At 37.7% G+C, this 26770-nt stretch overlaps 1 non-coding gene across 1 annotated transcript; it reads left to right on the forward strand.

Moving 5' to 3' along the window:
* The first annotated feature begins 23251 nt into the window (after window positions 1-23251).
* LOC113707522 (small nucleolar RNA R71) lies at window positions 23252-23358 on the forward strand. The gene has a single exon (XR_003452250.1). It is a non-coding gene; the product is annotated as a small nucleolar RNA R71 (small nucleolar RNA).
* The last annotated feature ends 3412 nt before the right edge of the window (window positions 23359-26770 follow it).

Genomic DNA, 26770 nt, shown 5'->3' on the forward strand with positions numbered 1-26770 from the left:
CAATGAATTAAGCGCGGTTTTGCATCTTTTTTATAGAACAAGTATTTAAGAGCTGAATGGTCCGTATAAATGATAACTTTAGATCCTACTAAGTAAGGCAAATATCACCGTCAAAAGCTCCTTTTCTGTGGTTGCATAGTTAATTTGTGTTTCATTTAGCACTTTGCTTGCATAATAGATCACGTGTAACTTTCCTTCCTTTCGTTAGCCTACTACTACTCCAATTGCATAATCGCTTGCATCACACATGAGTTTAAATGGAAGGGACCAATCCAGTGAAGTGATGATCGATGTTGAGGTCAACTCTTTCTTCAACCTATCAAAGGCCATCAAAAAATTATTATCAAAATGAAATGGAGTATCTTTGCATAGTAAATCACATAATGGCTTAGCTATTTTGGAAAAATTCTTAATAAAACGTCTATAGAAGCCTGCATGTCCAAGAAAGTTTCCTATCTCCTTGACATTAGTTGGAGGTGGCATTTGCTCAATCACTTCTATTTTTGCCTTGTCTACCTCTATTTCTTGAGATGAAATCTTGTGTCCAAGAACAATTCCTTCACGAACCATAAAATGACATTTCTCCCAATTAAACACAAGATTTGTCTCTTCATATCTCTGTAAAATTAAATCCAAATTGTAAAGACAATGATCAAATGATGAACCAAACACTGAAAAATCATCCATAAAAATCTTCATAATTTTTTCAATATAATTAGAAAATATTGCCATCATGTAGCGTTGGAATGTGACAGCGGCATTGCAAAAACCAAATGACATTCTTCTAAAAGCTAATGTGCCATATGGACAAGTAAATGTGGTCTTTTCTTGATCTTCGGAAGCTATTGCTATTTGATTATAACCTAAAAATTCATCAAGGAAACAATAAAATTCATAACCAGCAATACGCTCCAATAATTGATCGAGAAAGGCTAGAAAAAAATGATCTTTTCTTGTAACTGCATTTAGTTTCCTATAATCAATACACATTCGCTATCCTACCACAAGTCTAGAGCGAATAAGTTCATTGTGACAGCCCCACCTCCCCCTAAGGCGAACCAAAGGGTTCGGCGGACCGCCTGCCTAACTCTCGCCGGGACTCAGTTGTTCACTCAAGCAAATCAGAAATAAAAACTCAAGAAAGAGCAAACCAGGATCCAATTCATTACAATCCTCAATCAAAACTAGAATTCAACCACAGAAATACATAGTATACGAATCCAAAACTTAAAGCGGAACTTATATACATTCCTATTTCAAAGGAATTACAAAATCAAAGGTACAAAAGTTCTCGAGTCATCATACATCCGACCCTTGCCAAAAGCTAGGGCGAGAACCATAACAAAAGAAAACCAAGAGTTAGATCCAGCTAGTCTATACAGGCTCTCGTCCTTGCACGCCTTCCCCTGTTAAGGAAAACAAAACTAAAGGGATGAGCTGGAAAGCTCAGTGAGGTTCCGAACACATAGGCTAACAATAAGTTCATTGCATTCATTACACGTAACCAATAATTCAAGATACAAAGATAAGATAAAGCGATAAACACATTCATTAAAAGGATACGTGCTCACCGGGAGCCATTCGTTCATTCATTCTCCTTTCGTTTCCTTATACCTTCAATCATTTGAAAATGCATTTTATATAAGTCAAACCCTCATTCATTCATTCACCCCCTTCCCTGACCGTTGGCCAGGCTCCACCAGACTTCAAGGTAATACTCGAGTATACCAAAACGTTCACCCAGGTCCCTAATCGCCCGACCGAGTTCGCTTCTGGCTCGAGACGACCGGTAACAAGGGGCAGTGGCCAGTTCAGCCAAAAGACTTACATTCATGCACAAATAACATTTCAATCGTTCAATCATTGAAAACTTCACAATCATTTAGGCCAAGTGCGATAAAGTACACACTTGCCTAAAAAACTCATTTTAACAATCATTGAAAGCATTTAACATGTTATCAATCATTCATACCAGCCATGTAATCATGTAACATAACAAACAAGGAACACTCACCAGACAAGCAAGTGAAATTTCATAAACTTTCGCCCAAAGAGCGTCTTTAATCACCGTCAAGCCCTAAAATATTCAAACAAGTACAATAAGACTCGATTACATATCATAACCAAGTCCACATACCACCAAAAGAAGGTTCCACAAGAAGATATAAACACTAGAGTAAACCAGGAAAATCCGGAAATGAAATTAGCTTTAGCCCTGAAAAAAAACAGTTTTTGACCTCATTTTGCGGTAATGGCACCAAAGGCACTACGATTATCGGATGAAGGTACAAGACCCACCGTTTCGAAGCTAAGAGATAGGGATACAATGTTCCAGAAGGCAACTCTGTCCAGTTTCGAGTTGTAGACACCAAATTTTTGGTGTAATTTCATTTACTGTTTATTTTTTAGTTTTTTATTTGTTATGTTAGTTTTATTCTATTTTTAGTTTTTAGTTTTTAGTTTTATTTTTATTTTTAAGTTTTTAGCATAGACTTCTTGAATGAAAAAAAAATGAAAAAGGAAAAATCATGAAAAAAAAGAGAAAAAAAGAAAAATGTAGAAAAAATTGAAAATGGCCACTTTGTTTAGTTATTTTAAATTGTGTTCATTACTATTATTATTATTACCTGGTTTTTGTCAATTTTGTTATTTTGTTATTATTATTATTTATATTTTATTAATTTTTGTATTAATAGTCAAAAAAAAAAAAGGTCCTGCGGCATGCAAGCTGCGTTTTGCCGCAGCTTGCAAAAGGAGCATTGGGGCAGCCCTTATCTGAAAATATAGAAGAGTGCTAAGGGTTTTAGGAGGGGGGTTCCTGGTATAAATAGTAAGAGAGAAGGCAGCCGCAACAGAAGAGAGAGGATACGGGAATAGAACGCAACGGCTAAGGAAAACTGAGAAGGGAGAAAGAGAGAGCAAACGAGAGGGGCTGAGAAAAGGAAAGGGAATAGAGAGAAACACAGAAAAGGGGAGGTTTTAGAAGAGGGCGGCTGGAAAATCTGGAGTGAGCAAGAGAGAGGAAGAGCGTGAGAGATAGAAAAATAGCAAGGGTCTGAAAAAAGGGGTAAGAAATCAGAGAGAGTGACGGCTAAGAATCCGTTGAAAGATTGAGGGAAGAGGGAGTAGCGTAGAAAGGGTGAAGCTACCGACCAAGAGGAAAAGAAACCTGCGCACAAGAAGAGAAAAGGCTAGGAAAAGCTGTAAGCTTGATAGAGAAACGAAAGGAAGATTGCTGGGAAAGGCTGCAGACGGCTGAAGAAAGCAAAACAAGAAGGGTTTTCAACCGTAAGAACAAAAAGAGATTTGGGATTGGAAGAAGACAACCGCATCATCATCGCTTTTCCGTTGAGTGTTTGCTGAATCGTTCAAGCTCTTTCTCCATTTCAGGTATCGATTTCTTCTTTTAAAGGTCAAAGCTTTTTTTTTCTTTAGTTATTTGTTTGCATTTCTGTGTCCTTGTTGATTCTGGTCTGGCTTCAATATGACTAAGGTTTCTTGTTTTGGGTTTGTTAAAATCTGGAGTTTGGGTGAGGAGTTGATATCTTACATATTGGTGTTTTTGGCCGAGAGAAAATTGTCTAAAGTTTCCAACTTTGGTTGGTGGTTTGTCTTAGGTTGAGTTTTGGGATGCAAGTCTAGATTTTTCTTGTAAGCTAGTGTCATAGATTCTTTTTTGAGTATTGCTTCTGTCCATGTGAGGAACAAGAACAAAACCAGAAAAATAGCACGCTTCTTCGGCAAGTTGAATTTCTGACTTTTATTTCATTGATTTCCCTTTTGTTCTGTGGGTTTGTATATCTTTTTTTTTATGCTGTTTTTAGGTAGTTATAGGTATAAGATGCATGTTTTGTATGTTTGGGGGCTGAAATACCTGAATTGGGATCCAATGTTTGCTGGGTAATGAATGAAATCTGCTTGCTGGCTTTGCTAGAATCCTGTGTTGCATGCATGCTTTCCAGAATCTTTGTATGATATTTTTCTGAGTTTCCTGCTTGTTTGGATCATGGTGGTGGTGTAGTTAGTGGCTTGGTTTAAGGTTGTGATGTTGGGTTTAAAAACATCTAATCAAAGTTGTGATAAAAATCTGAATTTGTAAGAAAATTGCAGCAAGTTCCACTCTCGGTTTGCTGAAAAATTTTCATTCATAGGCAATGGCTTCAGTTTTCGTTTATTCATTGGAGTGTTAAATGTTTTTAACTGGAGATGATTAGAAGGTTTTGCATGAACTTTGTTTGCCAAAAGTTTGCACTCGATGATAGAAACTTGTGGACAAATATTGCAGCAGACTCCATTTTTTTCTCTCTTCATGAGCTTGAAAACAAATCGCAGCAGGCTCCATTGCTTGCTGAAGTTTGAAACCATTGATGTTTTGCTAAGTTTTTCGTTTGTTTGAATGTAGTGGCTAAGCTTTCTGTTGTTTAGTATGAATGAAGTTAGTTGTTTTTTGGAAAAATCTAACCAAGGTTGTGATTAAGAGATTTGAGTTTAAGAAGATTGCAGCAAAGGTGTTTGGCCGAAAGTTGCAGAAAGCTTCAAAGTTGTTGAATGGTTTTCATTGCAGAAATTTTCCTCGTGCATGCATGGAATAATTCTTCAAAATTGCCTCTTAACCCCCTCAAGTTTCCCCTTATGCAACTATGACCCAAAATTAAGAAAACTAATCAATTGGATCCCTGAGATTTTTGCAGCAATGCATTATGGCCCAATTACATTCCATGTTCTTGCAATTAGGTCCTAAGATATTTGCATTTGAATCATTCATATACCTTTTCTTTGCCTTTGGATCTTTGAAGTTCCTAAAAGTGTTTGATTAAGCTTGAATGCTTGGCTAGTGTTCACATTTGAGTCTTTGGTAGCATTAATGTTTCAATTCAATTGCTTGTTTGCCTTCATTGGTTACCATGTTTTGCTAAGGTGATACTCAATGCAAGAGCTTAAGAACTTTGTGTCCAAATGAGCTTGTGTTCGCCTATCTTCTTAAATTTTCTGAAATAAATTGGCTTTGGCCTTTTTCTTGCTTTTGGACTTTCAAAATTTCTAAAATGTTTCAATTGACTTTGAATGGTTGATTAATGCTTGCATTTGGGTCCTTGGTCGACCCCTTTATTGGAAACTATGTATTGTTTGATTTCATTTAAATTGCAATTAGGAGAGATTTGGTGACTTTGTTATACTTTACTATTTGAGGTGCCGTGACATTTTTATTGTTTTGAAGCCATTTTTCTTTCATTTGGATATCATTCAAAGGGGGCGGTATAATTTCTTTTATCCCTTTTTATGTCTCTCCTATGTGATCCAACGTGCTAAGTGAAATACATGTCTACTTTGCTTTCCTAGCCTTTCTTTAATTTCTTTTATTTATGTCATTTACTTTTACTTTTTATTTAAGTTATTCTTTATAGGGTATGTGTACACCTCTTGGCTTGTCATAGTTAGGGATTTAATTATTTTATTCCTTTTCCCCCTTTTAGATTGTAGTAGGGTCTCCCTAATGTAATAGATAGGGCTTGGAGGAGCATTCAATGAAGACCTGTCGAAATCATGTGCCTAGCTAGCAAATGTAATAGTTAGGGCTTTAATTGTCTTATGTGTCTTGCATGCTTAGTTGCTACGTGTTAATTTGCTTTGTTAGGGCCTTGCATCTAGTCGAGCATGCTAAATGTTATGTGCTATGTGTTTATGAGTGTTTGGCATGTCTACTCGCTTTCCATAGCCATGAATGAATGTGATGGATGAATGTACGTTTCCACTAGTCCAATGCTAGTCGGAATTCATAGAATGGGCTAGTCCAACGCTAGACCCTTAGGGATTTCCCCTCGTTAGTACATATCCACTCTACCATTTTCTACCCTCATCACACTTTCATTTTTTTTCTCCCATTTTGCACTCGTGCATCTTTATATTTTCACTTGCACACGAACACTTTTATCATCACTTGCACACATGCACTTCATATTATTTCACATACCATACCTTGCTCACTCACGTGCACATTTTCACTTACACGTTCTTGTCTTTTATTACTTTTTCAAACTCATGTCTTCACATCGCATACATGCATTCCATTCATTTGCATCCCACTCACATTATTCGTGACTTCTTCAAAGGATTGTTATTGGGATTCACAATTAATGTGATTGGCACCACTCAACCTTTGAAGGGAAATTTCCCCCAATACCCCTAGGTCTAGGGTTTGCATTCATGTAGTGCATCCAAATGTAATAAATTCTTTGATTAAAACAAGAAAATCTTTGATTAAATCATGCAACTAGCCTTGGCTAGGTCAAAGGGGTGCCTTGGATTTTATCCTTGCCTTCCCCTTTGTCAAATGTGACTCCCGAACCTTTTTCTTTGGTTTACGTGGATTAGGAGTCGTTTAAAAGGGGTTTCTTACTATTTTTTCCTATTTTTCTTTAAAAATTCATTTTTTGGTGACTTGGTACACCTTAACTCATTACCAAGTGGCGACTCCAATTTTTATTTCAAAAACCCTTTTTAAACTATAATTTTGGGTCAAATCGTCGCATTCTCAACCCCCAATTTAGACCCATTTTTCTTTTTAAATCACAATTCATTTTCCAATCACAAAAATACATTTTTAAACCATTTATTTATTTATCAAAAAATGGGGCGCGACAGTTGGCGACTCCACTGGGGATATTCGAGAGTCCGAGCAAATTTGATTTAATCAACCTTTTTCTTCTTTTAACCTTTTCATATATTACATTTGGGTGTTTTAGGGTTGCATTTTTTTTTCTTTTTTAGGATTTTGCATCACTCGCGTCTCAAATTACTCCCTCGCTCACGAATGTATGATTGGTTGATTGGATGTATGTTTACTTACTTATCTCGTGCTTGCATTGCATTTGGGGGGGTGTGTGTCACCTTTAGAGTCTCGCGTGGTTCGCAACCCCTTCCCTCAAAATAGGGAACACTTCATACGTGCACGTTTACTTGTTGTTATCCCATTTTATTTTATTTTCATGGGCGTTTCCCACACCGCCTTGTAGGATAGGATCGATCGCCTTGGGTAGGCGGATGGTGTGCGCTGCGCCCATAGCGCTACCTAAGGGATCACTCGAGCCACCGACCAAGGGCCCTGGGAGTGATGACCCTTCGCCTTTAGGTCTGAAGGCTTGGGAGCCGAAACCTTATCGAGTCTAGATGCATTAGTGAACCCCAACCTCATGCATCCATATTAGAATTACCTAAGGTAGAGTCGACCTTATCCTGAACTAGGGACACTAGGCACGAGGGAAGGGGTCCCACCCCTTTCCTTATTTACTTTTCCTGCTTTTTATATCATTTAATTGTCCAACGTGTTATGTGATTATGTGTTGAACTAACTTTCCTTGTCTTTTGCCTTTGCATTCACAAACATTAGGAAATAAGAGGTCTGGCATGACCTTTCTTTTAGGACCTACCCTTGTAGATAGGCTATTGCACGTTTAAAAATTGTGGTATATTTCGTTCATAAGTTAATAATGCCATATCATTTTAGGTCTACCTTGGCAGATAAAGGGTCCTTAGGTCATGTCTCATTTCGAATTGCATATTTTATTACTTTTAATAAACTGGCATCACGCATAAACCATAGAAAGGGAATGCCACGTAGGGGATCCTGTGTTTAGGAATAAGCCGCCACATGTCTTGGATATTTAATCCAATGGGACTTACACGTTTACTATTTCTGTATTACCTAAGGGGTAAGATCCTGAGGTAAGGTACTAAAGTGAATTTCTTCCCCAGATGGCTCCGTGTAGAATGCTCAATCAAATACCTCGTGAACTGGTAGATTGGAAGAACAATATGGCACATGAAGTGAACAGACTTTTCCCGTATATAGGACATTTACCTAGTCTCCTGAACATAACTCCGAATGTAGCCATTGTCGAAGCTTTGCTCGAGTTCTGGGATCCGGACGGCTCTGTTTTCCGGTTTGGAAAGTGCGAATTAACCCTAACCTTGGAGGAGATAGAAGGATTGTTCCAAGTACCTGGGAAAGGACACCCTATGGTATACCCAATGAATGGCACCCGAGAACAATTTTGTAGGTTCTTAGGGTTGAAACAGTTTAGCATGAATCCGCACCCGGACGCAAAGTCATGTCCAGTCGAGTTCTTATACAAGCGATTTGGGAAAAAGGAAGCCTATGATCATCACCGCGAGGATTTCTTCATTAGTAGAGAGCAGTGGGAAGAGAAACGAGTACAAGCCTTTGGGATAGCCATGATTAATCTACTCCTGTTTCCGCAAAAGCATGAAAAAGTTATTTTCTCAACGATCAACATGGTCCAGAGTGTGTTTGTGGGAATTAAAGGGAAAACTCCCACCCTAGTACCCATTATCATTGCTGACATCTTCGCCGCTATTACGGAATGCCGAAAGAGGAGAGGGTTTTTCTACGCATCCAACCTGGTGCTTCAAATGTGGGCAATGGAACATCTGTCAAAAAGAGCGCTAAATCCATTAGGTTCATGTCTTTCAACAGTAAACTGGGTTGAGTCGCACCGAGAAAGGGTTAAAAGATACTATCGAGTAACAGCTCCTAGTGTGTTCATTCAGGAATTCAATGCTTTAACTTCAGATAAGATACAGTGGGTTCTCGATTGGACGAAAGTAAAAGATCCGGCTTTCAAGACTATACAATTTGACTTCATCCCGTTAGCAAGCACCAGTGGGCTGGTTATGTACATTCCACAACGAGCTATGAGACAGTTTGGGTACCCGCAGAGAGTACCAACCATACAAGGAGTGGGAAGCATGGAACTCAATACAGTCACTGAATGCCGGAGTATGGTGTTGGAAGCTTGGGGGAATTTGTGCAGTCTGGACAACCTGCGTTTGGACCAAGTAAATAAAGTGGAGCCTAAGGTCGTCTTGGAATACAACGACTGGATCAAATCAATAATAGAACAGGGAAGAGAAATGGTACCGTCAATCACTGTTAGTTTAGAAGAGCAGAATGAGAAATTAAGGAAAGAATTGGAGGACCATCAGTTGCAGATCATGGTGGCCGATCAAGCATTGGAAGCCGCCCGCTCACAATTGAAGAAAGAGGCAAGGAAAATCGAGAAATTGGAACGGGCATTAAGTGCATTTGATAAAATCCAAGATGAGATTCGGAAGCTTAGTATCGGGAGTTCTAGAGAATCTCAACACACTAAACTAGCTAGACATGAAGATTTTGTAAGAATGGTCAGTCGAACCATCAATGAGATTGTAAAGAAGGATTGAGTTTATCCATTTTCAATGAGAATTCTTGCTTTTATATTCACTTATAGGTTTGAAACATGGATTTTACCCAGAAAGGTATTGCATCATGTTAGGCCTACCCTTGGCACAAAAAGGGTCCCCCAAATAGGACATGCATCCGAATTGTTCGAATAATTACTAACTCATGTCTTTTTCTTTTTTTTTTCTCTTTTGAATAAATTTCAGAAATTCAATAACGATTGGTTTACCTAAAGAAGTCTTTTGCATTCTCAGGTAAAATTTCAAAATAACTTTTCGAAAAAGCCCCATTATTACGCGATCCCGAAGTAGAGCCCAAAGGAATCGTGTAGACATGAGTACTCAACCAGAATCATCCGATAAGGCCGTTGCGACTACCCAGCCGGAAGCTGCAAGTCCTGGGGTTTAATTGATAGAGTTACTCACAAAATTTGGGGAAATGGCATCCAAAATGGCCGCTCAAAAGAAGCTAATCGACGAGCTCATTAGTAGTGGAGTGCAACCTGAGCCTGTGCCCGTCACACAACCACAATCCGAACCATTTGTTATTCCTCCATTTCAAACCACGTTTGAGGGAGCTGTCAACCCGCAATATGCTTATACTCAAAATCCTCCTTTCTATCCTCCTTATGGGCAAGGATTTCAGCCTCAAGGCGACCCAAACATGCATCTAAACCCACCAACTTTTTATCAGCCTACCGCGGAGCCCGTTATGCCGGAGCACACCATTCAAAACAAGCCGGAGATAGGAGAATGTTCTGCTCCTGTGGATACGAAGCTTCTCAAACGCCTTGACCGTTTCGATGAGTTTATGAGGAAAAGCCAGGGGTTGAACAAACAAGGAGTGCTGGATTACGATGAGCTTTGTCTCTTTCCAAATGTGCAATTGCCTGAGGGGTTCAAAACTCCGAAATTTAACAAATACGATGGCACGGGTAATCCCAAAACACATCTCCGACTATTTGCCAACAAGTTGAGAAAGCCTGTAGATGATGAGAATTTGCCTTTAAGATTGTTCCCCGAAAGTCTGGAGGGGGATGCACTCGACTGGTATTCCAAGCTGAAACCCGAAGAAGCGAAAACCTGGCTTGACTTGTCCAACGCTTTTGTAAAGCAGTACGAGTATAATTGCGAGCTGGCTCCAACACGAACCACATTGGAGGGGACAAAAAGAAAACCCTCTGAGGACCACAAGACATATGCCAAAAGGTGGAGGAAAATAGCTGCAAAAGTCGAGCCACCAATGACTGAGGACGAAACCATACGCGCTTTCATTAAGGCACATGATCCGCCGTACTTTGAAGAAATTTTCCGCATGACTGGATGCTCATTTGCCGCAATTGTTAATAAGCTTGAGGAATTTGATGATTTTGTGAAAGCTGGAAAGATTGTTAATGTGTCTGCCCTCAAATCACAGTTGGATGCTTTGCAAAGCCAAGGTAGTAATGGGAAGAAGCAACAATTCCAAAAGAAAGAAGAGGAAACTGCTTTTGTCTGGAATCGAAATCCTGTTCCAATACCCAGACCTCGACAGTACCATACCTACTCAAACCCTTACTATTCAAACCCTCATCCTGTTTATCACACCAATACCACTCATCCTCGACCTCGCCCTAATTACACCAGTCCGCCTACAGTCCCTTTTCAAATATCTCAACTCAACTTCCAACAAGTTCGACCCCGACCTCTCTACAATCAACAATTTCCCCGACCAAACAGACCCATCTACAACTACCCCCAACATACTGAAACCCACGTTCAAAATCGTTTTCGAACATTCACCAATCTTGGCAGGCCTTTGGACCAATTATATGAACAATTAAAAGCCGCCGGTAAAATCGGCGAAATTCCCCCTCCAGCCTACCATGGTATCTCTGGCGGATATAACCCACAGTACACTTGTGCCTATCATTCGGGAGCACCTGGTCACCCAACTACTGATTGTAGAGCACTTAAACAGAAAGTCCAAGAAATGATCGAGGCGGGGGAAATATTGATTAGAAGAAGTGCAGAACAAGGACCGAACATAAGTACAAACCCCTTTCCCGAACACAAAGACGCCTTTGAGGCATCCACCTCCAATGACGAAATTTGAAAATCCTGAAGAGTCTTTGCACAATTTGGATGGCCGAATATCTTCTCTCTCGAAGGGAATTTCAGTAAATCTAAGGGTTGTTATTTACTAAAGTTCACGAAAACTTTTTCTTGCATATGTGAATAGCTTAATGAAAGCGTCTTTTGCAATTGAGTTTTGTCTTTAGTTTGGAGTTTCATGAAATGCATAATTTGTTTTATTTGTTTATTTGATTATTGTCCTGAATTTTTTTTTAATTCTTTAAGATGGCCAAAGATGAAATTACTTGACCCTTTGAATATCATTGTTCTGGAATCCGATGAAGCCATACATTGAAAAGTCCCTTCATTGAGAAATCTCTTCTTCGAGAAAGCCTTCATTAAAAATCCCCTCGTTGAGAAATCCTTTCTTTGAGGAAGCCATACATTGGAAAGTCCCTTCATTTGAGAAAAATCCCTTCATTGAGAGATCTCTTCTTTGAGAAAGCATTCAATAATAAAACCCTTCATTGAGAAAGCTGTCATTGAGAAAACCATTGAAAAATCCATTCATTGAAAAATCCATTCATTTGAGAAATCCCTTCATTTGAGAAAATCCCTTTCCGGCCAGGCTGAAAGTTGATTGGTTAAAGCAGTGTCATCAACGATTGATTCTGATTGATGAAAAGCAGTTGAATGCTATATACCATGATCAATTTTGACAAAATTCATGGCCTGTGTTCATAATAAAAGGGGCCGCCACCGATCTTCTGAAGAAGGGAACAAAGTGCTAAAGTAATGAAAGATGAAATCGAAGGCAAGTTTGCTTCAAATTGGCAAAGCTCATTGGATGTTCAAAAGGTATTACCTGGCGGGGCATTCATGGATAGACAGACATTCTCTCAACCTATCAACTCAGACATGTGTAAGAAATTCTTTATTTGATTATGCAAATTACTTCTAGGAAATCATGCAAGAGACGAGGCAAAAGTCAGGCCATCTTCCTTTCCAATCAAAACATTTCATCCCTAGTCGTCCCTTTTGAGCTATCAGAACAATAATTTTTTCGTTTGGCAGCCCCTGAGAATTGCAAACCCCACACTGGGGCAAATTCATTTTGAAAAAGATGATCAGAAAGAAAGTAAAAGAAAAAACCTTATACTGGGACAAATTTATTTTGAAAGAGAGATGAAAAGGAAAAGAGAACCCCACACTGGGGCAAATTTAGTTTTTGAAAGAAAAATGCAAAAAGTGAGAAGAATGCAATGAAGAAAATGCAAAGAAAGAAATATTCAATCAAACTGGGGCAAACTTCCTCGGTTTCGTTCAAAATTGGAGATAATTTCAAAATGATACAATCTCAGGTTATTTCACACTTCTCATTAAAATTTGCTTTCAAGCCTCAACTTTTCTTGAAAAAACCCCACCTGACCTCATTACAAAAGCCCAAAGTCCTGGCTTTCGTCACTTGTTATTTTTCTATTGGAAAGTTTGCTAATCAACTGACAAGTGATGTTCATAGTGCCTTCGCTTAAGTCTATAAGGGAAGTGCATTTTACTGATGCCGGAAATCATTGGAACTAATGTTCCTGAGGCGATTATGGTTGAAAACCCGAAAGGGCACCTCAAAAGAAAGAAAAAAAACAGAGCAAAAAAAAAAAGAAAAAAAAGGGAAAAACAAAACAAAACAAAAACAAAAAGGGTGGGGGCAACTTTGGTAAAAACCCGAAAGGGCGCCAAGGTAAGTTTTTTGCAGTAAGCGAGCACGAGGAGGAACGGCTGGCGACCTGGTTCATATGGATTTCTCCTCATTTTTGTCATACTTCTGCCAATACTGAATCCCAGAACAAGGATACCCAGAGATTCGAATATGACATCCGTTGGCCAAAGCTGTGTCATTTTGTAAAACATTCTTTTGCAAATACATTCTTAGGAAACTCATTTTTTCCAAATTACTTGCATTCATGGCATTTTTGTAGAATTTAAGCACAACTGTTAGGTGTGCATTCTTGTGCATATTCATTTTTACATGACATGTGAATTTTCTTGCATACCTCATTTTTTATCATTGAATTGTGGTGAATGACAATCCCTGTGGTTTATTGCAAAAAGTATGCTTCGATTCAGTCACCTTTTGGGAACAGTTGAAATTCAGCCAAGCCAGCTACACAGACTTCACAATATAGCAAAGCACATACCTGGTCAGTTTGAAAATCGGGAAAGCCTCAGGGTGAGAAATCCAACTCAACCGGCTGCCGCAGCAAAAGTTGATAAAGGCGTCGAAAGACTCATGTTTACACGATTCTCGAAGGAAAACGGATCAAATGATGGTGGCAATTTCTTTGTTTTTTCTCTCTTGCAGAAAAATTACATGCACAAATGAAAGCAATCACACCCCGCACTGGAACCGGTGTCGGAAAGAGTTCTCCAGGGAATAAAGGCAGATCGAAAAATGTTGCAAGCAAATTCGATCAAAAGGTACAACAACACGGCAATGCAGAATCAACTATGGACACAGGTTGCAAAAACTCAACCCACACAGGGGCAAATTATTTCGACAAGTCTCAAAAAATAAAAAAAAAATCAAAAAAATCAAAAATCAAAAAATCAAAAAATCAAAAAAATCAAAAAGTCAAAAATCAAATCAAGTTCATCACGGCAGGCTCGGGTTTGATCCTACTGTCCGACTGTCTAAACAATTCATTTTTCTTTGCTATTGGACCTGGGTTTGCCCCGCCAGTAAGCATTTCATTTTCATTGCTATTGGAGCTGGGTTTGTCCCGCCAGTAAGCATTTCATTTTCTTTGCTATTTGGAGCGTGGATTTGTCCCGCCAGTAAGCTCTCCGCTTATCACGTTGGAACTGGGTTTTATCCCGCCAACCTCGGCAGAACTGGGTTCTATCCCGCTGACCGCTTATATCACGTTGGAACTGGGTTTTATCCCGCCAACCTCGGTAGAATTGGGTTCTATCCCGCTGACCGCTTATATCACGTTGGAACTGGGTTTTATCCCGCCAACCTCGGCAGAACTGGGTTCTATCCCGCTGACCGCTTATATCACTTTGGAACTGGGTTTTATCCAGCCAACCTCGGCAGAATTGGGTTCTATCCCGCTGACCGCTTATATCACGTTGGAACTGAGTTTTATCCCGCCAACCTCGGCAGAACTGGATTCTATCCCGCTGACCGCTTATATCACGTTGGAACTGGGTTTTATCCCGCCAACCTCGGCAGAACTGGGTTCTATCCCGCTGACCGCTTATATCACGTTGGAACTGGGTTTTATCCCGCCAACCTCGACAGAACTGGGTTCTATCCCGCTGACCGCTTACATCACGTTGGAACTGGGTTTTATCCCGCCAACCTCGGCAGAACTGGGTTCTATCCCGCTGACCTATATCACGTTGGAACTGGGTTTTATCCCGCCAACCTCGGCAGAACTGGGTTCTATCCCACTGACCAATTCATTACACTGAGGCAAATCTTTGGATAATTTTCCAGGCAAGTCTTATACAGTTTTTTCATACATACCAGCATTTCATTTACATTTCATTTTTCATCGCCACTAGCCTTGGGTTAGTCCCACTAGTGAGCACTTCATTTTCTCAGCCACTAGCCGTGGGTTAGTCCCACTAGTGAGCACTTCATTTACCCCGCCGCTGGCCGTGGGTTAGTCCCACTAGCGTGCGTCCCATGATTTTAAATTTTATTCGGGCCAGTCCCATGAGTTTTAAATTTCTTGTTCGTGTCAGTCCCGTTTTAATTTCATGTTTGGGTCAGTCCCATTTTAGAATTCTTGTTCGTTGGAATCATATTGCAGCCGAATAATGCAAGTAAGTATTTGGTGTCTATTTTTTTGTCTCAAGTTTTTTCAAAACTCAGACAAAGAGGGGCAAACTGTAGACACCAAATTTTTGGTGTAATTTCATTTACTGTTTATTTTTTAGTTTTTTATTTGTCATGTTAGTTTTATTCTATTTTTAGTTTTTAGTTTTTAGTTTTATTTTTATTTTTAAGTTTTTAGCATATAATTTCTTGAATGAAAAAAAATGAAAAAGGAAAAATCATGAAAAAAAAGAGAAAAAAAGAAAAATGTAGAAAAAATTGAAAATGGCCACTTTGTTTAGTTATTTTAAATTGTGTTCATTACTATTATTATTATTACCTGGTTTTTGTCAATTTTGTTATTTTGTTATTATTATTATTTATATTTTATTAATTTTTGTATTAATAGTCAAAAAAAAAAAAAAGGTCCTGCGGCATGCAAGCTACGTTTTGCCGCAGCTTGCAAAAGGAGCATTGGGGCAGCCCTTATCTGAAAATATAGAAGAGTGCTAAGGGTTTTAGGAGGGGGGTTCCTGGTATAAATAGTAAGAGAGAAGGCAGCCGCAACAGAAGAGAGAGGATACGGGAATAGAACGCAACGGCTAAGGAAAACTGAGAAGGGAGAAAGAGAGAGCAAACGAGAGGGGCTGAGAAAAGGAAAGGGAATAGAGAGAAACACAGAAAAGGGGAGGTTTTAGAAGAGGGCGGCTGGAAAATCTGGAGTGAGCAAGAGAGAGGAAGAGCGTGAGAGATAGAAAAATAGCAAGGGTCTGAAAAAAGGGGTAAGAAATCAGAGAGAGTGACGGCTAAGAATCCGTTGAAAGATTGAGGGAAGAGGGAGTAGCGTAGAAAGGGTGAAGCTACCGACCAAGAGGAAAAGAAACCTGCGCACAAGAAGAGAAAAGGCTAGGAAAAGCTGTAAGCTTGATAGAGAAACGAAAGGAAGATTGCTGGGAAAGGCTGCAGACGGCTGAAGAAAGCAAAACAAGAAGGGTTTTCAACCGTAAGAACAAAAAGAGATTTGGGATTGGAAGAAGACAACCGCATCATCATCGCTTTTCCGTTGAGTGTTTGCTGAATCGTTCAAGCTCTTTCTCCATTTCAGGTATCGATTTCTTCTTTTAAAGGTCAAAGCTTTTTTTTTCTTTAGTTATTTGTTTGCATTTCTGTGTCCTTGTTGATTCTGGTCTGGCTTCAATATGACTAAGGTTTCTTGTTTTGGGTTTGTTAAAATCTGGAGTTTGGGTGAGGAGTTGATATCTTACATATTGGTGTTTTTGGCCGAGAGAAAATTGTCTAAAGTTTCCAACTTTGGTTGGTGGTTTGTCTTAGGTTGAGTTTTGGGATGCAAGTCTAGATTTTTCTTGTAAGCTAGTGTCATAGATTCTTATTTGAGTATTGCTTCTGTCCATGTGAGGAACAAGAACAAAACCAGAAAAATAGCACGCTTCTTCGGCAAGTTGAATTTCTGACTTTTATTTCATTGATTTCCCTTTTGTTCTGTGGGTTTGTATATCTTTTTTTTTATGCTGTTTTTGGGTAGTTATAGGTATAAGATGCATGTTTTGTATGTTTGGGGGCTGAAATACCTGAATTGGGATCCAATGTTTGCTGGGTAATGAATGAAATCTGCTTGCTGGCTTTGCTAGAATCCTGTGTTGCACGCATGCTTTCCAGAATCTTTGTATGATATTTTTCTGAGTTTCCTGCTTGTTTGGATCATGGTGGTGGTGTAGTTAGTGGCTTGGTTTAAGGTTGTGATGTTGGGTTTAAAAACATCTAATCAAAGTTGTGATAAAAATCTAAATTTGTAAGAAAATTGCAGCAAGTTCCACTCTCGGTTTGCTGAAAAATTTTCATTCATAGGCAATGGCTTCAGTTTTCGTTTATTCATTGGAGTGTTAAATGTTTTTAACTGGAGATGATTAGAAGGTTTTGCATGAACTTTGTTTGCCAAAAGTTTGCACTCGATGATAGAAACTTGTGGACAAATATTGCAGCAGACTCCATTTTTTTTCCCTCTTCATGAGCTTGAAAACAAATCGCAGCAGGCTCCATTGCTTGCTGAAGTTTGAAACCATTGATGTTTTGCTAAGTTTTTCGTTTGTTTGAATTTAGTGGCTAAGCTTTCTGTTGTTTAGTATGAATGAAGTTAGTTGTTTTTTGGAAAAATCTAACCAAGGTTGTGATTAAGAGATTTGAGTTTAAGAAGATTGCAGCAAAGGTGTTTGGCCGAAAGTTGCAGAAAGCTTCAAAGTTGTTGAATGGTTTTCATTGCAGAAATTTTCCTCGTGCATGCATGGAATAATTCTTCAAAATTGCCTCTTAACCCCCTCAAGTTTTCCCTTATGCAACTATGACCCAAAATTGAGAAAACTAATCAATTGGATCCCTGAGATTTTTGCAGCAATGCATTATGGCCCAATTACATTCCATGTTCTTGCAATTAGGTCCTAAGATATTTGCATTTGAATCATTCATACACCTTTTCTTTGCCTTTGGATCTTTGAAGTTCCTAAAAGTGTTTGATTAAGCTTGAATGCTTGGCTAGTGTTCACATTTGAGTCTTTGGTAGCATTAATGTCTCAATTCAATTGCTTGTTTGCCTTCATTGGTTACCATGTTTTGCTAAGGTGATACTTAATGTAAGAGCTTAAGAACTTTGTGTCCAAATGAGCTTGTGTTCGCCTATCTTCTTAAATTTTCTGAAATAAATTGGCTTTGGCCTTTTTCTTGCTTTTGGACTTTCAAAATTTCTAAAATGTTTCAATTGACTTTGAATGGTTGATTAATGCTTGCATTTGGGTCCTTGGTGGGCCCCTTTATTGGAAACTATGTATTGTTTGATTTCATTTAAATTACAATTAGGAGAGATTTGGTGACTTTGTTATACTTTACTATTTGAGGTGCCGTGACATTTTTATTGTTTTGAAGCCATTTTTCTTTCATTTGGATATCATTCAAAGGGGGCGGTATAATTTCTTTTATCCCTTTTTGTGTCTCTCCTATGTAATCCAACGTGCTAAGTGAAATACATGTCTACTTTGCTTTCCTAGCCTTTCTTTAATTTCTTTTATTTATGTCATTTACTTTTACTTTTTATTTAAGTTATTCTTTATGGGGTATGTGTACACCTCTTGGCTTGTCATAGTTAGAGATTTAATTATTTTATTCCTTTTCCCCCTTTTAGATTGTAGTAGGGTCTCCCTAATGTAATAGATAGGGTTTGGAGGAGCATTCAATGAAGACCTGTCGAAGTCATGTGCCTAGCTAGCAAATGTAATAGTTAGGGCTTTAATTGTCTTATGTGTCTTGCATGCTTAGTTGCTACGTGTTAATTTGCTTTGTTAGGGCCTTGCATCTAGTCGAGCATGCTTAATGTTATGTGCTATGTGTTTATGAGTGTTTGGCATGTCTACTCGCTTTCCATAGCCATGAATGAATGTGATGGATGAATGTACGTTTCCACTAGTCCAATGCTAGTCGGAATTCATAGAATGGGCTAGTCCAACGCTAGACCCTTAGGGATTTCCCCTCGTTAGTACATATTTGCATGTTCATTACATGTCACGCATTCTTTTTAGTTTTATCATTTCGCCTGCCCCTCGAACCCCTTTTCCCTCCATTTTAGGATTTTTGCATACCATGCTAGTCATAGGGTTCATTTGCTTGAGAGTCCCCTTAAATATGGGATATAGACGAGTGTGGCTTTTTCTAAGTCTTAGCACGCTTGTATTCCCTCTATAAAAGGGCAAATTGAGTCACGATTTAGGTCTCCCCGTACCCAATATGCATGAATTCCCTAGGCTCATGCATTTTTAAATCCACTCTACCATTTTCTACCCTCATCACACTTTCATTTTTTTTCTCCCATTTTGCACTCGTGCATCTTTATATTTTCACTTGCACACGAACACTTTTATCATCACTTGCACACATGCACTTCATATTATTTCACATACCATACCTTGCTCACTCACGTGCACATTTTCACTTACACGTTCTTGTCTTTTATTACTTTTTCAAACTCATGTCCTCACATCGCATACATGCATTCCATTCATTTGCATCCCACTCACATTATTCGTGACTTCTTCAAAGGATTGTTATTGGGCTTCACAATTAATGTGATTGGCACCACTCAACCTTTGAAGGGAAATTTCCCCCAATACCCCTAGGTCTAGGGTTTGCATTTATGTAGTGCATCCAAATGTAATAAATTCTTTGATTAAAACAAGAAAATCTTTGATTAAATCATGCAACTAGCCTTGGCTAGGTCAAAGGGGTGCCTTGGATTTTATCCTTGCCTTCCCCTTTGTCAAATGTGACTCCCGAACCTTTTTCTTTGGTTTACGTGGATTAGGAGTCGTTTAAAAGGGGTTTCTTACTATTTTTTCCTATTTTTCTTTAAAAATTCATTTTTTGATGACTTGGAACACCTTAACTCATTACCAAGTGGCGACTCCAATTTTTATTTCAAAAACCCATTTTAAACTATAATTTTGGGTCAAATCGTCGCATTCTCAACCCCCCATTTAGACCCATTTTTCTTTTTAAATCACAATTCATTTTCCAATCACAAAAATACATTTTTAAACCATTTATTTATTTATCAAAAAATGGGGCGCGACACGAGTGTAACAAGGTCAAAATGCAAGATACTACATCAGAACCGGAAAAACAGATTCACAAAATGCATTCTGGTGTAAAGAGCATAACTCAGCCTACTTAAGTCCAAATTCAGAAATTCCAAAGCCATCCGAAAGCTTAGAAACAGGGATACATTTCATCAGAAGACCTCAACAATCAATTCCGAAGCAATTCCAGCCAAAACAACCAATTACAGGCGCAATTCTTACATTCGGGTAAAATCAGGACAACAAGGGTAATTTCGACTTTTCTCATTCTACGCTACTCCGATTGACCTGAAATTTTGTAGGCACCTCTAAAATATCATTCCCTACAACTTTCATGTTTTAATCCAAGGTCAATTCGGCCTCTAACTAGGAGCTATAAAACCGGGCAGAATGAAGAACATTGAAACCCTAACTTTCCAATTTTTCTTCCAAACAGAAATTGCTTGCAATTATCCACTTTTTCCACCTCCTAGATGCCTTAAATACCATTTCCAAACATCATAAATATCCACACAATCATATTCATATGAAAACAGAAAAATCCCCAATAATTAGAAAACTTCATCAATTCAACCAAAAATCAAGATTTAATCTATAAAATTGCATCTCATACCACCACTAGTCATGATTTAAGCATCATTAGAGAGAGGAGAGTGGTTTTTTCACAACTCACCTTATAAGACAAGAAAGGAAGCAATTCAACACCTTAGCCTTCCAAACAACTTCACCAATTACCTTACAAGCACTAAACTAAGAGGTTTTATGGAAGGAATTCAAGATTAAACGGTTAGTTTGTGAGATTGGGCAAGATTGGAGCTTGAAAATTGAGAGAGTTTTCTTTCCTTTGTGCTTGAGAAGGGCCGGCCACAAGCTTGGAGATTTTGGAAGATTTTTGGTCAATTTTTGGTTTTATTTAGTAAATGGTAAAAGGATGAATAGTAAGTCAAATGTAGGAATTAATCTCTAAGTGACACATGTCACTTTCATTAATTGCTTGCCTAACTTTTTTGTCTCTCTTACAACAATCCACTTGGCAACCTCTAAATATCTCATAACACCTGGTAAATTAAACCCAGTATCCAAAACTTAACCTAACTGGCCGAATTTTTCCGAACTTTTCGCGCTAGCGGGTCCCACGTCCGATATATGCTCTTAATTTTTCAAAAACTATCCGATACTAGAAAAATCATTTAAAACTAACTTTACTCGTAAAAATTATGTTTAAAATTTTCCGAATAAGAAAATGTGGAAAAACGTGCAATTAAAAGAAAATAAAACCCTAAAAATTAAGAAAATTACGGGTCCTCACATTCATCATTTTTTCCTTTAATTATGGTAGTTCCACCTTTCTTTTGGATAATATGAAATGGACTTATCCACACATTATCCGAGATAGAGAAGATTATACCTGCATCAAATCACTTAATAATTTCTAATCTTACCACCTCTTTCATGTTTGGCTTTAGTCTTCTTTGTATTTCAACCACCGGTTTGTAATTCTCCTCCAAAAGAATGCGATGCATTCATATAGAAAGGCTAATTCCTTGTATGTCGGAGATGGTCCATTCGATAACTTTCTTGTGCTTTCTTAAAACTGTTAAAAACTTATTGAATTGCTCTTCTTCCAACTAAGCATTGACAATTACTGGTAGAGTTTCATTTTCACCAAAAAACTCGTACTTCAAATGGCTAGGCAAAGTTCAAGCTCTGGAGTTTCTATCTGTAGATGTGGTGGAAGTCCCTTTCCTTGTCCAAGATTTTCATACACATATCCTTTCCTATAAAGAGGTTGTGCATCTAAATATTGGGTCAATAATTTAATTTCTTCCTCATTTTTCCCCCACATCCCTGCACTTGATAAACAAAGCTCAAGAGGATCGACATCAAATTGATTCGATCCTCTTCCTGGGTTATCATATCAATTGTGTCAATTGAACAAACATAATCAGTAAAAGAAGGGTACTTTTCCATTTCATTCAAATTAACTACTACCTCTTCTTCACCTACTTGAAAGTTAAACTTGTCATTTTTTACATCAATAATAGTACTTGCAGTTGCTAGAAATGGTCTACCAAGTATGGTCAGCATAGCATGTTTTCTTCCATATCTAATACCACAAAATCCACGGGAATGATAAGTTTTTGCACTTTGATCAACACATTTTTCAAAACTTCCATTGGATATCTAATAGATCTATCGGCTAATTGCAAGGTTATATTAGTGCGTTTTAACTCATGCAATCCTAATTGTCTAGCCACCGTTAGGGGAATTAAAGATACACTTGCATCACGATCACGTAATATTTTTGAAAATTCAATGTTACCAATAGTGCAAGGTATAGAAAAACTCCCCGGATCTTTCAACTTTTGTGGAAGCTTGTTTTGTATGATAGCGCTGCACTCCTCAGTTAATGCTATCATTTTCCGATCATCCAATCTCCTCTTTCATGTCACAATCTCCTTTAGAAACTTGGCATATGAAAGAATCTACAAAATAGCATCAACGAAGGGAATATTAATATGTAATTGTTTGAAAATTTTTACAAATTTCTCAAACTTTTTTTCAAGTTTATTTGGCTTGAGTCATGGAGAAAATGGAATTGCCGAAGGTATTGGAACGGTAGTAGAGGTTCTAAATTCTCTTGACCACCTTCCCCCACACTTACCTCTTTCTCTAATTGCTCATCTCCTCCACTATCACTCTCCTCGTTCCCCTTATTTTCTTACACTAGAGGGTCCTCTAGTTGTTTATCACTATGGAGAGTAATGCCCTTGACATATTCCTTAAGATTCATCTCCGTTTTACGTGGCAATTTCCCTTGATTTTGATTGTTGATAGAATTGGCGATTTGACCAATCTGGACCTCCACATTTTTATACATTCCGGTCAATTAATCTAACCGCCCCTCTATTCGCTCAAATCTCTTTTTTCTTTTGCCAATTTTTCCATCGTAATCTCCCAATCCAGTTTGGTATTCGTTTGTTGTGGCCTTGGTTGGAATCTCGGCAGATTATTGGGCCTTAGAGGATTGCCTTGTTCCTTCCATCCAAAATTGGGATGATTCCTCCACCCCAGATTGTATGTATTCGAGTATGGATTGTTTTAAACATTCATATTGTAATTCTTAACAAATTGAGCTTGCTCAACATCAATACACTCATTAGAATTGTGTTCTCCTCCACATACGGAACAACAAGTAACATATGCTTTAGTAGAAAAACTCAGATCACATCCAGTTTGACGACGTAACATTTGCATCATATTATTCATTTGAGCACTAAGCATATTGGTGGCATTAGTTTCAATCATACCTACTTGTTGCCTTGGATTACCTCTTTCATTAGCCCATTGATAATTATTGGCCGCCATTTTTTCGATCAAACTTTGAGTTTCTTGAGGTGATTTTGCCATCAATGCTCCCCCTGTGGCTACATCGATAGTAGTTTTAGTAGAGAAAGATAAACCGTTATAGAAGGTTTGCATAATAAATCAATCGGGAAGTCCATGGTGTGGACATCTCCGAAATAATTCTCTAAACCATTTCCAAGTTTCATACAACAATCTATCATCAAATTGACTAAAATTAATAATATCCATTCTAAGGTTAGCCGTTTTACTATGTGAAAAGTATTTATTCAAAAATGCCCTAGACAAATCATCTCAAGTGGTGAAGGTGTTAGGGGTATGAGAATGTAATCAAATTTTACCCTTATCCCTCAATGAAAATGGGAACAACCTTAGCCTTATTGTATCCTTACTAACTCCATTCATTTTAATAGTGTCACATATCCCCAAAAATAAGGTTAAGTGTGCATTAGGATCTTCTACGGCATTACCTCTGAATTGAGATTGTTGCGCCATTTGGTTTAATGATGGTTTAATTTCAAAATTATTAGCATTTACCATTAGCCGGGTTATACTTTTTTGGGACCCTTGAGTTCCCAGTAGAGCGAAATCCCTTAGAGCTCGCCTATTTGTTTCATTTTCTTCATTTCTTTTTCAAGAGGTAGCTTTATTGTGATTTCCTCTATTTGGTGAATCTCTTCTTCTTCTTATTGTAGTGTACGCCTTCTTTGCCTGCACAGCGTCCTTTCAATTTTTGGATCAAAAGGTGCTACTACCCGTAAAACTCGGTACATATACTATAAACAAGAATAAAAGCGATTATGTAGCAATTAATTCACCAAAAACTAATAAAAATCCTAACTTATTATAAACAAATTAACTAATAGATACAAATATTGTCCAAATTAATAAAGCTAATTAGGCCCTAATATTCCCGCTCCCCGATAATGGCGCCAAAAACTTGACGGACTTTTGATATAAGTACAAGTTTAGTTCCGAATTATACCCGTTTTAACTGCAAATATACATGCCAAATTAATAGTTTATGACAAATATCGAGTTGATCCCACATAGAGCAATTATGCAAGTACTAGATCCTTACTTGCTCTATTATTTAGACTAATGATCTATTTAAGCAAGAAAAGTAGTGATTGCTACTACCTAACTAATCTTAACTAGATATTTGCAAGATAACAATGGAGAAAATCCACTAAATACTTGAGTCTAGGGATATAGATTTCCACTTATGGCATGAAAGATACAAGTAAATAGATTTACCTTTTATTACAACTCTTGTTTAACTAGGAATTCATTTCCAATATTACCAAGTCTTGTTCTCATGATAAAATGGCCTAGAATAGTCTAGTTTTTCCTATTCTCATGGTGAATAACTAGATCACTCTTGTTTCCTTCATGAAATGCAAGTTTAATCCAGTTAAATATATCTCTATTCTCACGAGTCTACTACTCAAGCTCTATTCATGTTGTTCCATCATTATTACCAATTTTCATTGAATAACAACAACTAAAAACTTGTTATTTGTGATCAAGCAACAACAATTGATACATGATTGTGGATTTATTGTGTGAAATTAGCTTCCCTTTGCTTTGGATACTAATGCATATATTTGATTAGCAAAGATTAGCTCATTTCATGTTTTTATCCTATGAATATTGTATGGTTCCACATGCTTGATCATTTTTCCTTTTTCCTTGACTTGCATGTTTTCTTCTTGTTGATCGCAACCTTTTATTTTTAAGAAATTTATTTGTTTTGATTTTGTCTTTTTCAGGGTGCAATAAGTTAACTCTCCATTCTTTTCCAAATACAGTTGGAAATTCATCACATTGCCATGGATTTAGATCGCGCAAGTCATAAGGGGAGTATTCTCTTTTACTCTTTATTTATTTTCCTTTTCTCACATTGAGGACAATGTGAAGTTTAAGTGTGGGGGAGGAAATATTTGAACTTGCATTTTAATGCTATGTGATGATATTTTGCGGACTTAAATGCTCAGAAATATTGGAATTGTGTTTGAATTATTTGCTATGTGGGTAATCTGCCTGAAATTGGGTATGTTGGCAGAGAGTTTCGTCCATTTATAGGGGGAAACTCTGTCAAAATTTTTCTAAAATCTTTTCCAATATTTCATTATGGGCAAAAATTCTTCAATTTTTTCATTTTTATTTCAAAAAAGGGCTAAATTGCTCCAACTTTAAGTGTTTGATTCTTCCAAACTGTTGAAACTTTATGTGTATTTTGAAAAGTTTAGTCCTCATTTAACTTGGAAATAATTATTATGCAATTAGAATTTTTGTATTTTACAAAGTATATTTGGTAAAGTGAGGAAAATTATGTCTATAAATTTTACATGTTTAATGAGATTTCTTCTCTTTACTTAATTTTGCAAGTAAGTGATTGATATAGTCGATAAAGGTTATACTCCTCCTTTGATTATTTCTATATATTTTTCTATGAGGGAAAAATAAAGAAAAATAGAAAAAAAGAAAAGAAAAGAAAAGAAAAGAAAAGAAAGTAAATAAAAATTGTTCTACTCCAATGATTCTCGTGCCGAATAATCAGGGGTTGGCATCTACAAATGTCGACATTCGCGTAAAAAAATATTTGAATTAAGAGTATGCATAGCAACTTAAATAAGAGAAATGTTGAGTAACCGGAGATTTTCACCTAAAAGTGTCGATTTTCGCGTCAAAAGGCATTTCACTATTTAAGTAAAATTACTGTGAATAAATCCATCTTAGTTGTAAAATAATAATAATAATAAAAGGATGATTATAGGAGGAGGAATTGTGACAGCCCCACCTCTCCCTAGGGCGAACCCTAGGGTATCAGCGGATTGCCTGCCCAACTCTCGCTGATACTCAGTTGATCAAAGTACTAAAACTCAAATGAAGCGGACGAAACATCTTCCATGCAAGGGAGTGTAACCCTAAATAAAACATAATCACTTCACCAATTCTTCAAAAGCTTAGTATACATATAGCCAAAAGTCAACTTACATAACAAGAGTCGAACTTATAGGTTTAAACTTACAGGAGTCAAAAGTAAGGTCTACTTAAACAAAAAGTTACACTCTCAAATACAAGTCCAAAACAATGCAAAGCTAAGAAAGCTCTTGATCAAATCCATCCCCGATCTGTTAAGGAAAACAAAGGGAGTGAGGTGAGCTAACGCCCAGTGAGATTCCAAGTAAAACAAGTAAACACATAGCCAAATAAGGTCACAAAATAATGAAATAAACTCCGTACAGTAAGCTAGTAATTTAATCACAGTTCAATTCAAGGATACGGGTGGCTTTCAAAAGTCAATAACCACTGGAACTTGATCATAATTGGATCCGTTGACTCTCCGTCAACGTTTGTATTCATAGAATGTAAGTCCGTAGAACACCGCTTCCACCAATCTCCGTCCACCAATCAACCCCCTATCGGTCCCGCACGTCACAAACAGTAGTTTGGTAATACTCGAGTATATTGGTTTCCAGTGTTCAGTAAACAGTTCCCAAGGTTTATTGGCCTTCTCGACCAAACCCATACTGGCTCGATAGAACTGACTCACCTATAAGGTTGGGTACCCAAACAGTAGCAGTAGTTGATGGGATATCACCCAAGCAACTCAAACACAGTTATATATAGAGATATCACATCTCAT

This window comes from Coffea arabica, chromosome 8c (genome assembly GCF_036785885.1).
Source record: "Coffea arabica cultivar ET-39 chromosome 8c, Coffea Arabica ET-39 HiFi, whole genome shotgun sequence".
Lineage (NCBI taxonomy): Eukaryota > Viridiplantae > Streptophyta > Magnoliopsida > Gentianales > Rubiaceae > Coffea > Coffea arabica.